A 12,311-nucleotide genomic window follows, 5' to 3' on the forward strand; every position below is an offset into this window, starting at 1 on the left:
TTTAAAAAAGTCTTAATCAGATAGCTTTCAGGAACTCTGATAGGGTCCACGAGTTTCCAAACTTCTACAAAAATAGAAGGATTATACGTGTACTTCTAATTTTGAATTGGAAGTATCAGTATGAATGAATGATATGTATGAAAAAAATTTTCCTAGCTCTGTCCACTGAAAAGGCCTAGACACAGACCCAGTGCTCAGAGCAGTGAGCACTCCTAGCACCCAGACTGGTTAAAGATGGTCAGATTATGAGTATCAATAACGATAATCACTCAATGAATTGATGTTACATTCATGACATAAAGACATGAAAAATCCAAGTCATTGACACTTTGGATGGAAGATGCAAGGAACTACCTCATTGATTTGAAAACTGATGAAGAAAATAAGTATTTTTCCTGTTATTTCTATATAATATATATCAGATATCTATAGGTAGCTATAGATATCTATATCTATCTTTATATGATTTAGATAGATGATGAGGGGAAAACGAATACAGAGATGATAGAAATAAAACATCACCATTTGGCAGTCCCTGAAGATTAATGGCATTAAGCCATGGTCATCAATGGCTGACCACTCTGTAGTGGTCTTGTGGGAAGTTTAGGGGGCAGTCCTTAAGACAGTTCTCACCTCTAACATCAATTGCAAGTTGGGAATTTCCAAAAGCACCCTTAGTTTTGATAATTCTCTATAAGAACTCACTGAAAGCTGTTATACTAACCATTATGGTTTACTGTATCAAAAGGATACAGATTAAAAGTAATCAAGGAAAAAAGTGCATAGGACAGAGGCCAGGAAAATTCCAAATATGAATGTTCCAGTTGTCTTCTCCTCACAGAGCTGTGGACACCGTAACTTTCCCAGAATTGATGTGTGACAATATGCCCAGATTATTGCTAATAGGGGAAGCTCACCTGAACCTTCCTCTGCAGAGTTTTGACTGGCCATGTGACTTCTCAGTCTCCAGGCCCTCCAAAGTTGAGCCAATTATGTGTGACCCAAGGCCCCCAGGCAAACAAAAACATTTTTTTTTTTTAATTTTTTTGGCGGTACGTGGGGCTCTCACTCTTGTGGCCTCTCCCGTTGCGGAGCACAGGCTCCGGACGCGCAGGCTCAGCGGCCATGGCTCACGGGCCCAGCCGCTCTGTGGCATGTGGGATCTTCCTGGACCGGGGCACGAACCTGTGTCCCCTGCATCGGCAGGAGGACTCTCAACCACTGCACCACCAGGGAAGCTCTAAACAAAAACCTTTTTTATCAGGGATGATATTGCAAGAGCTTAGAGATTACCTTTCAGGAACCAAAGCTGGATTCCTTTGGGACAAGATTAAGTTCTTTACTACACATCTTGTAAAACCAAAACCCAAAACCACCTACATTGAACTGGAATCTGATTAAACCTTTAGATGCAACTAACAATTTACAGGAAACATAAGGGATAGAGAACAAGTTAAATGACACCATAGGGATGCAGTCAGCAAACTCAGTTTATGGGAAATTCTACAGACAATTAACCTGCTATCTTTAAAAAAAAAATTGCAAGGGGAAAAAAAAACATGGCAGAGAAACCTATAGATTAAAGTTGATTTAAAAGACATATCGCTCAGTTGCAATGTGTCTTATTTGGATCCCAAGTCAAATAAAGAAGCTGAAAATATTTACAAGATAATTGGGGAAATGTGGATGCTGATTGGATATTTGATGGATATTTGGATGTTGGATATTTGATGATATTAAGGAATTATTGGTAATTTTTCCATTTGATAATTGTGTTATGGTCATGTTTACAGCCTAAAAAGAGTCTTTATTTTTTAAAGATCCACACAGAAATATTTAGAGGTGAAATGATATGCCTGGGATTTGCTTCAAAGTAACCTGGTGTGAGGTGGAAGTGGGTGGAGTTTTGGATGGAACAAGACTGACTAAGAAAGCAAAAATCTGGGCTGTGTTAGGTCATGTATTCATTTTTGCCACTTTAAAACATGCAAAATGGATATGTAATACGGCTTGTGGGGCACAAGTCACCTTCCCTGGGCCTTGCTTTTCTGCTAAGGTGCTTGTGTATAATAGATCCTTCTTAGTTACCCATCACCTAGTTTCCCCTGGGCCTTTGAGAGAGCAGAAGCTGGTAACTTTGGTTGAAGTTGGAACTAATATGCATAGCAGTTGTGGCTGTACAGTCATGGAAAGAGATACAGGTGTGGGTACAAGATAATGGATATATTTCATTTATTCTTCAAGAAGAATGTTACAGTTTTATTAAGATGATAAATTTAATGTGGATAAACATTATGTCATATTATTCTGTTAAGATCAATAGTTTTAAAGTTAAAATTAAAAGCTTCATATTTGCCATTTAACTGTATATTTATTTATTTTTTAAAGAATTTTTAAAAATTTATTTTTGTTTGCGTTGGGTCTTCGTTGCTGCACGTGGGCTTTCTTTAGTTGCTGTTAGGGGGCTACTCTTCGTTGTGGTGTGCAGGCTTCTCATTGCAGTGGCTTCTCTTGTTGCAGAGCTGGGGTTCTAGGTGTGCAGCCTTCAGTAGTTGTGGCACATGGGCTCAGTAGTTGTGGTGCATGGGCTTAGTTGCTCTGCGGCATGTGGGATCTTCCCAGACCAGGGATTGAACCCATGTCCCCTGCATTAGCAGGCGGATTCTTAACCACTGTGCCACCAGGGAAGTCCCTGTATATTTATTTTTATATGTCTAAATGTATGCCATGTTGGAATATTAAAATTATTAAGTGAAGGGAGTTTACAGATGATGAAGAGAAAGTTAGGTATTTCACAAGAACATTGAGCTTCTTGTATTCATTCTGCTTTGAAAAAGAAACAGCAAAAAGTTATTCTAAAAGTTAGCAGAAATTCCAGGGGTCACTAAAATATACTTACAGGAGAGCCTGTTAACATTTTGCGAACTTTTTTGGTCATGCAACTTAATAACTTTTTAACAAAAATCTACTTCTGAAAAGGCTACAGTTTGTAGGACTTACTGTTATTTGCTGGTGTGTATTTTCACTATAACCAAGACTATAACAGCTTCTTGGTTAGGCACATGTGATTTATGTGCCCATCTTGTCTATTTGACAAATTTTTATACTGACTTCTACAAATTCAGGCCCCAAATTTCAAACAAGAAAACTGCTCAGACGTCTTTGAGAATCAAACTGTCTTTGAGGTTTCTCAGAGAGCTGCTGGACAGCACCAAAGATTTACTTTCTCATTTTGTAAAAGGAGGGGTGCTAGAAATCATCAGGAGCCCTTGGTATTCTCTGTATTGTTATTACCAACCAGGGTTCCTGGCCTTCCCCAATCAATAGAAATTGATCAGAGGACTGACAAGAAATTCAGGCAAGGCTTTACTGCGGCCCCTGCTGCAGCAGGGGGAAGAGAGAACAAACAACAGTTCTTTTGTTTGCTCGCTCCCCAAGGTGGGGCAAGCTTGTTCCTTATATGGGGTGAAGGTAGGGGTGTGTCCAGGTGTCCGGCCAGAGAGGTGACTTAGGTGGTCTGCTGGTCTCTGGTGGTGTTGTGTGCAGGAAGCAGCTCAGTACCGTACTTTTGTTCCCAACACCCTGTTTTTGCTCCAGGCTCTTCAAAAGTGGCAGTTGGGCTTTTTGGTCTCTTTGTATCTTTTGGGTCCAGAATTTGCCCCAAATGCAGGCAGTTATTTTTAGTCAGTTTCTTTGTATTTTGTTGCTTGAGGAGAGGTGTGTCCAGGTGCAGGCATTGCAGCATGGCAGCAAAGGGTCCCAGGTCCCAGCAAAAGGTCCAGGTCCCAGCCTGTCTCATTGTGAGAGCTGTTTGTCAAGTCCATAGTGTGGGAAGAGCTGGCAAATCAACCTCCATAGGTCAATTGTATACAAAGCATACAAGTAAGATGTTATTAAATTTGTTATGTTATATTAAATATGTTATATGTTATACTACATGTTGTATGTTATATTACACATTATAATGTTGTTATATTAAAATGAACATGTTTCAGCAATTGTGTGTCTTCAGGGTGAATAGAGCATACTCATGCTCATGTGCAAAGCCCAACATGATAACTGTCAACAAAATTTATTCACAGCTTTGTATTTTAAAATTCCTGTGTCTCATGCACACCGATGGTCATTGCAGCACTATTTACAATAGCCAGGACATGGAAGCAACCTAAATTGTCCATCAACAGAAGAATGGATAAAGATATGGTACATGTATACAATGGAATATTACTCAGCCATAAAAAGGAAAGAAATTAGGTCCTTTGTAGAGACGTGGATGGACCTTACTTCATACAGAGTGAAGTAAGTGAAAGAGAAAAACAAATATTGTATATTAACACATATATGTGGAATCTAGAAAAATGGTATAGATGATCTTATCTGCAAAGCAGAAATAGAGACACAGATGTAGAGAACAAACGTATGGCTACCAAGGGGGAAGGAGGGGTGGGAGGAATTGGGAGATTGGGATTGACACATATACACTATTGATACTATGTATAAAATAGATAACTAGTGAGAATATACTGTATAGCAGGGGTCCCCAAACCCCAGTCTGCGGACCAGTACTAGTCCACGGCCCGTGAGGAACTGGGCTGCACAGCAGGAGGTGAGCAGTGGGCGAGCGAGTGAAGCTTCATCTGCCGCTCCCCATTGCTCCCCATTGCTCGCATTACCACCTGAACAAACCCTACCCCACCCCGCAACCAGGTCCGTGGAAAAATTGTCTTCCACGAAACCAGTACCTGGTGCCAAAAAGGTTGGGGACTGCTGGTGTATAGCACAGGGAACTCTGTTTAACACACTGTGGTGACTTAATGGGAAGGAAATCTGAAAAAGAGGGGATATATGTATAGCTGATTCATTTTGCTGTATAGTAGAAACTAACACAACATTGTAAAGCAACTATACTCCAATAAAAATTAATTTAAAAAAAACACCTGTGTCAATTAGTTACAATAAAATACACACTTAATGGAATAAACTAAAAGACCCTGGAGATCTGTCAATGCCCTAATTGTCCATATTATTACTACTCTCAGGGTAATTATTGATTAAACCCTTATAAAATATTTATGCATTATGTCTCACTTGTCTTCTTGTAGATACTGTTAGTTATTATAGTACATTAACCCAAGCCATTCAGTCCTGTCATCAAGAGGTGGTTTCGTCTTTCCTTAACACTTGCCGAAACGCACCTGTTATTACACTATAGACCAGTAATGGAGTCTTCTGGAAGAAACGTTAAAAGAATCATAACCTCAGGAAAGGCCTGAAGCCTGTACTCTTTACTATTGATACCAACTGGAATAGATTCACAGGTACAGGCTTTCCACTCTAAGCTGATGTCACCAAGTGCATGGTTGAATGATGACTGAGGATTTCCAGGACCTTTTTTTTTTTAGTCAAAAGCAGATGATTTTGTGACAGTGGATGGCCAATTATATACCAAGATTACAAGATAAGAAATTAATTATCTAGGATGGAAGGAAATTAAGATGAAATACTTGTTTATGACTAATATTCTATTGATATATTCTATTGGGCAAAAAAGAACACCCCTTTCTTCCTAATTTAGCACTAATTTTTGATTTAACAAGCTAACTATGTACAAAGTGGAACAAAACACTTTTAAATGGTGTCTTATTGCAATTGGTCTCCCAGAGTTCAGGAAAAAAAATCTATAAAATATCTTAGAAAATGATAAGGTAATAAATCAAGAGGAAAACCTAAGAAAAATGATTTTTTTTTTTGAAACTTACAACATTTTATTTTAAAAATTGAAATATAATTGACATATAACATTATGTTAGTTTCGGATGTACAACAGTGATTTCATACTTGTATAAATTGCAAGATGATCACTAAGAAAAATGATTCTGAGGAAAATAGTAACACATACTGATTGGCTTTGTCTGTAAAACTACACAGAACAATTATTGGTACACAGAGTGCCATGTTTTGCTTCCCTTTACTTTTTCATGACCATGTCATTATTTACATAGGTTCAGAACAAATCTGTCTTTTTTCTATTGGGATTGAATAAAAATTTGTTAACAGAAATGTCACAATCAAAAACAAACCTCATTTAATTAGGTATGCTAAGCTCACTATTAAGGAACAAGGACTGCAGTTGAATATTTGGAAATGATGCCTACAAAATCCTTCCAGAAAACTTACCTGTACGTGTTCTATGGCTAGTGGAATCTTGGCCTTACAGTTAATAAAGAATGCTACTTCCTGACAGACAAGGAACATTGGCTGACTTGGGGATCTCAGAGAAGGAACAGCACCCCAGTTATACAGTTACTGTAGGTAAATCTTGGTAGAGGCAAACTGGATGCCTTTTGTTCCCAGACATAGAAAGGACAAGTGGATAACATCGATTCAAACACAGTACTTTTGTAATGCTGATGGGATCAAAGTATGACTAGGAGCTTTATGAACCCTCTAGACATGTTAATTCATCACAAGACTTTAGTTCTTTTAAACCATACAGTAAGGAAATCTTTGCATATGAATCAATACCTCTTGTGATTGCTATATAAATTAAACTGGCCAAATAGGAAAAACCCACCAAGTTAATGACATGAATCAGAAAGTTGCTGAACAAACCTATATGCCTATGCTTCAGGGACAGGAACTCACCAAGCAAGCAGCAGTGATACTTGTTCTGCTGCCCTCTTGACTTAGGTCATCATGTACCACAGTCAAAACCCACCCCACTGCAGCAAACAAAGAAAGAAAGAAACTTCGAACATTTGGCATTTTTAAATAAACTAAAAAAAGGCAGAAACATCCTAACACTAGCCTCTGAATGAAGACCTGAACCCTCCTTGTAAGCTGCTAACAACCTAATACAAACAACTTTATTCCTGATTTTTGCAATATTGATATCTGACTGTAATCCTGGCAACTTCTCATTTTTTCTCTAAATACCTGCTATGTTCTTTGTTTGGAGAACACAGTTGTTCTGAAGTATCGTCTCCCTTGCAAAATAGTGAAAGTAAAAAGTCTTTTCTTAATGGTTCTGTGTCTTGAGTTCTCCTTTCACAATTGGTAATTGTTGAAGCTGGGTGAACAGCTTCTCTCTAATTTTGTATATGCTCTTAAATTTCCATAATAAAAAATTAAAATAATATAGAAGGACTACACACAGTATTAAAGATATTGTTACTGCTTTCATGCAGAGACACAGGGCTTAGTCTAATTTTAGCTAGTTTCCAAACCTGAAGGCTACTTGGAAGCTGTGTACAATTTTACAGCACATACTGCTGGTAGAAATGACAAATCATCACAATGATGGTACTGGGGTTGGCAGCCTGGACCCAAGGAACGTTATCTTTGTAGTTGTGAAGCTGGTGTTTTCTGGCCTCACTAGTGAGGTTGGGTTCCTTAATGTCAAACAGAGATGAAAAGGGCCAGAGTTTCCATATCATTTGTTGTGTTCAGTGTGCATGTCAAAAATATATCCCAAAGCTATGGCAACTGAAAAATATTTGTTTTAGTCAGTGTTTGGGAAACAAATGCTGGTATTTGGCTTTAGGGATGGCTTCTTCAGCATTGGTATTGGCACATTCAATTCACAATAAAGTCCAACAGCACTGTGTTGTTTTTTAAAATCCCATATGGACTTACTCTGTAAAACCTCTTGGCACACTTGCACATTTTTGTTTCTGGAGGTTCCTTTGGATTTGTTTGGCTCTGGTATCATGATTATTTATTATATTTTCCCTTGAAATATAGAAAGAAAGAACTCGCTTGTTACATTTTGTCTTTTGTATATTTAACAAGTATTTATTGATCTCCTACTGTGGATGAAGCTTTATTCTTGGCACTCTGGAAAGATATGAAAATCAATCAGATAAATATTTTGATCTCAAGGTGCTTTAAGCCCAATCAGGAAGACAAGTTACGGGCCAGGCATTGAACTAGATGCTGAGGATGCAGAGGTGAACATACAAAGTTCCTGACTCTGTGCTGCTCCATGTAATTAAGACAGATAAGTACAGAAATCAGAGAAGGCCTTATGGAAAAAAGTAAGCTTGAAGATGGAGTCATAAAGGACAAATTAGAGTTAGCTAGACAAAACTGAGTGGGACGGAAGGTGTCTTTTTCAGTTGTCTCAAGATGTCTTTTCTGGTTGGTTGGTTCATTTCACAACCAAACAAAGTCCCCACATCCATAATTCCTTTTAGTTAAAATTCCAATCCAGCCCATTACCTCGTAGGTAATGTCTCCTATGTTCTCCTTATCATACACGCAAGAGACAGCTCCAAATTCCCCTAACTGCTGACAGCCCTCCAGCCCACCCAGTGGGCCCAAGTCCCTTCTTTGAGCCTGAGGAAGGGATGATTTGGGGTGAGTTATCTGCGAAGTATGACAACTTGAAGTGCTTCCTATTCCAGATTAATTTATTCAAGACTCTTATATTCATTGTCTGTGGGGTAGGGCTCAGGGTAAAATGTTGAGGACACGTGTGGCATAGGATTGGGAGTGGGGCTTAGGGGCAGAGTTCCTCAGCCTTAATACTACCTAACTGATCTCAGTCTTTAATAAAACTGGCTGTTAGAGATTCTAGATCTTGGTAGAGGAAAAAAAAAACCTACCACCAAGCTTCTTTGCCCCCCTTCCTTTCCCAGCTTTTCTAGGGTCAAAGGAAAATGACTGAAATTCATGCCCTGAGATGAAGAGTGATGCTACAGTTATTAAATTCAACTCTCCAACCAGCAGGAGTCCCCCTCTGCTAAGAACTAACAGTTTTATAGGGTGTGGCTGGGAAGCTCAAAACCACAGGGCTCCAAATCCTACCCCCTCTCGGGGGTCATGTGGCCTCTGTATGAGCTTCCTCAGAGAATGAAGACCTTATAATTCTCATTGTTAGCAGGTATCTTCCTGTGTGTCACTGAAATCCCCCTCCCTGTGTTGGGAGTTTTGCTCTCTCTTGCTCCATAGTATGTCATGATTTGGGTGGTGTGTGTGTGTGTGTGTGTGTGTGTGTGTGTGTGTGTAGGATATAAATCCCTGACAGCTGGAAAATGCACTTTAATTTACAGTAGAAATGGTTTTGTTGCCTTGGTACAGTTATATTAAAAGTGTTCAGGGCTAATAACAGCTAATATGAATTAGTACTTTTCATGTGCTGTTTGTTTCCCAAGGCTGCTGTAACAAAGTACCACAGACTGGGAGGCTTAAACAACAGAAGAGTATTGTCTCACAGTTTTGGAGGCTGGAAGTCTGAGATCAAGGTGTTGGTAGGGTTGGCTTCTTCCTAAGGGTTCTGAGGCAGAATCTGTTCCATGCTTCTCCCCTAGCTTCTGGTGGTTGCTGGCCATCTCTGGTGGTCCTTGGCTTGTAGAATCATCACCCCAAGTCTGCCCTCATCTTCACATGATGCTCTCCCTCTGTGAGTGTCTGTGTCCAAGTTTTCCCTTTTTAAGAGGACACTGACCATATTGGATTAGAGTTCACCCGAATAACTTCATTCTTGTGAACTAATTATGTCTGCAATGACCCTATCTCCAGAGAGGGTCACAGTTTGATGTATTGGAGATTAGGACTTCAACGTATGAATTTTGGTGGACGCAATTCAACACATTAACATGTGTCAATGCTTTGAATATATTCGTGATTTTATTCTCACAACACTTTTAGGTAGGTAATGTTACCCTCATTTTAAAGATGAGGAAAATGAGGCTTAAGTAATATAGTAGTTTGTTCGAGATTGCACAGCCAGTAAGTGGCAGAAGCAGGATTTAGAACCTAGACACTCTGCTTCTAGAACCCAGGATTTTAACTACTTCATTGTACTGTCTTATTTCTCCTTATATCATTTTTACTTCCCTTTCCCTTATAGTTGCAGAAAGTCACTTGTCAGTAACCAATAAACATCAGTACAGTAGTAAGTAAAATTTCTATGGTACCCTAACACTGCCACCTGGTGGTGGAAACAATTAAAGCAGCTTCTAACTTCCTAGCAAAAGTTGTCTTACATGAAATGTTCACTGGCATTTTCCTCTAATTACAACAGTTCAGCCAAACAAGTATGGACTCTGCTTGATATTGCCTTGCACCAAACACAAGCCATAAGAGAAAAAATAAGAATGGAATAGCACAAATTTTGAGCCCTTGATGGGCTAAATTTTGCTAGTTAAAGTATATAACTCATTATATTGATAGAAAACTCTTTAGTGTCTATTCTGTGATAATACATATTTAATAACTTTGTATTTTTGAAACCTATACTTGGTCTTTTCTTTTGGCTGTGCCGCCCGTGGGATCTTAGTTCCCCGACCAGGGATTGAACTCTTACCCCCTGCAGTGGAAGCATGGAGTCTTAACCACTGGACCACCAGGAAAGCCCTACCTGTTCTTATTCTATTTTGAAAAACTGGTTTCTCCTGATGCCCTTGCTCCGGTGACTCAGTATAGACATTATTTCATTCTGCTGTTCAAACTCAGGATTCAAAAATAAAGAGATTAGTTAGCAATTACTAACCACTTACTATTCTTTAAAGGAAAAAAAAGGAGGGGGTGTACAGAATTGGCTTTGTTGCTTTTCCATCTCTGGGCATGCTATTTCCTAGGCCTTCATCTGGTAACTCTTTCTACAGTTTGCAATCCACTATTAGGTTATTCATTTATTATTTTATGTCAGTAAGGTTTCCTGTTTATCCAATGGTTTATAATCTATCACTATAATTATTTATTTTGATGCTGAAATTACCCCACATTTGGCCAATGCTGCCCACTGTAAGCTGGCTCCTGTGATCTGCTGACACATATCCATCATTCTTGGATACTTCCTTGCTTTCCTGCACGAAAAATTTTTCCAAGCTAATCTAGTATTGTCCCCACTCTGGCCATGGAATCAGCAATTTTTTCAAGGAGCTCTTTTCTAATTCAGCTATACTTCAATTAAAAAAGGAGCCCTTTGATAAAAACAAAGAAAACAAAAAACAAAGAAAACAAAAAACCAAAACCATGAAGGAACTGGAGTATTGAATAAAAAAAAAAAAGAAGCCCTGGTTTATTTTACTGGAGAATGTTATTTAGAAGCCAAGATCTGAGTGCCAGCTAGAGGATATATGTATATATATACATGGTATATTGAAAATCATGAGATCACACCGATATTTCTAATTTCAATCTAATATCACGGAGCCCACTCCAGTTTTCTCTTTTTTCATATCTGCAACTCCCTTCTCTGATGGCGAGAAGCCTGGCACTCCTTACCCTTAGCATGCTTACTTGTTTCATCAACGCCACTGTGCAGCCCATCTCCCATCGTAGCTGCTGCCCCTCGGCCTGTGTGGATGCCTCCTCACTCACTTGGGCCACACCCGAACCAGACTTCTGCTCTGCATGGACATCTTCCTCATCCTGCTCTGCCGTGACACTCTGATCTAAGTCACCAAGTCCCCCCATGTCCCTGGACATGGATGCTACCTTCCTCTGACTTGCCTAATGGCTTTAGGACCGAAGGGTTAAAGAACAGGAAAGAAGGGAAGGGAAGGGAAAGGGGAGGGAGACTAGAAAGAGCTGCACACAATTTAAAAAAAAACAAAAACTGATTACAGCAAATTCTCTTTCACTCACTTGTGTTCTGATGTGCCTTCATTCCCTACTAGAATGTAAGCTCCATGGATGGAGCCTGTGTCTGTCTTATTTACCATTATATGCCTAGACCTTAGCGTATTCCCTGACACAAAGTACGTATGTGAAAACTTTTTGAATGAATGAATGAACATATAACAGGAGAAAAAAAAAGCACTTTATAAATACCATGTTGGGAAATGTACATAACCTACAATCCCACTTGTCTAAGCCTTAGCCTGACATCCGGCTGTGTCACATCTGGCACAGTGTGTGGCAGGCACGTAGTAGGTATTCAAGAAATTATTTTTAAATGGATAGATCCAAGGAATTATCTGATACATTCATTTCATCTATTGTGTGTCACAGTGAAAAAAAAAAGCTGGAAACTACGGTTTTAAATGATGAATGAGGTTAACTAAATTTTCAAACGATACCAGGACGGGTAAGCTCAACGTTCAGTTTGGACATAATGCTTCACATTTAACAACTGCTTGTTAAACTGGTGAAGTGTAATTAATCAGAGATAGAAATGGAGTTGGCTAAATTCAAGCTAAGAAATCTGAGGAGGAAAAAAGAAATTGAATAATGTAAATACAGGGTATGACTGGCTGTGTGCAAACACAGAATAAGAGACCTGTGGGTCCCAGCGGAGACAAGACACTAATGACAAAAGGAAGATGCAGAGGGTTAGCTCTGATTATAGCCTTAAGAATGGG

The sequence above is a fragment of the Aethalodelphis obliquidens genome, unplaced genomic scaffold, assembly GCF_003676395.1.
Source record: "Aethalodelphis obliquidens isolate GAN/ISIS:26980383/991018 unplaced genomic scaffold, ASM367639v1 scaffold46, whole genome shotgun sequence".
Taxonomy (NCBI): Eukaryota; Metazoa; Chordata; class Mammalia; order Artiodactyla; family Delphinidae; genus Aethalodelphis; species Aethalodelphis obliquidens.